General features: G+C 50.7%; 1 protein-coding gene across 1 annotated transcript in view; it reads right to left on the bottom strand.

Annotated features, from left to right (window-relative positions):
* The window catches only part of SCAPER (S-phase cyclin A associated protein in the ER), a 346,349-nt gene that overhangs the window by 302,352 nt on the left and 43,074 nt on the right, over positions 1 to 923 (bottom strand). The window lies entirely within an intron of this gene.

Genomic DNA, 923 nt, shown 5'->3' with positions numbered 1-923 from the left:
TACAAGGAACTATATGTGACCTCCTCCCTGGGGGACAGACAACCGAAAAGTGGGTGAAGGGAGACATCGGACAGGGCAAGATATGACAAAATATACCAATTTATGAACAATCAAGGGCTCATGAGGGAGGGGGGAGCGGGGAGGGGGGAAAAATGAAGACCTAATGTCAGGGGACTGGACCCTTGCAGCTCCATGGGTAGGGAATTGGGGTTCAGCTACATTGTTGCTTTTATTTACATCTCTGCTCTCTGTTCCCCCACAGTCTTGGAGGGTTACGCAGGGGCTTTTTCTCAACACAGCCACAGCTTGCCTTCGCCACCTCCTTGAACAGAGACTAAACCCTTGCAGCTTCACAGGCAGGGATCGGGACTCAGCTACATTGTTGCTTCTGTTTCCCTCTCTTCACTATATACCTGCACAGTCTCAGCAGACTTACTTTTTAATATTTTTTCTCATTTGTCTCTTTCCAGTTCTCTCACACTCCACTACTGACCTTCACACCACTCCCTTTAGCCTAGGGCATTTATGCCTACACCGCACCCAGCTAGGTGAGCTCCACCCTGTGTAGCTAGCCAGAGGATTGGGAAAGTCCTGCTGACGTCCCCCAGGGGAAACTCTGCCCAACTTCTTACCTGGGAATTCCTGCCTCGGTTCCTGGGGGCCTAAGACAGCTCCACCAACACTTGTCAACTTTCCAAGCTGCTGCAGGATCCTCTGCCCTACCTCAGCAACACCAAAGCAGGCAACCCACCAGCCTTATGGGGCACTCCCCTGAGAGGGAAGCCACAGGATGATAAAGTGTTAAGTTAATTCCATACCGAAATTAGCTGTAGACAGTTTGAAGAAGCATTCCTAGAAGTCTCCCAGAGAGAGCCAGTGCTCTTCGACTCCCTGGAGAATGGCACCTGGCTCCTCTAAAACAA

The sequence above is a fragment of the Echinops telfairi genome, unplaced genomic scaffold, assembly GCF_000313985.2.
Source record: "Echinops telfairi isolate 266 unplaced genomic scaffold, ASM31398v2 ScPeMD7_7475;HRSCAF=8513, whole genome shotgun sequence".
Taxonomy (NCBI): Eukaryota; Metazoa; Chordata; class Mammalia; order Afrosoricida; family Tenrecidae; genus Echinops; species Echinops telfairi.
This window is presented reverse-complemented; position numbering and strand designations above follow the sequence as displayed.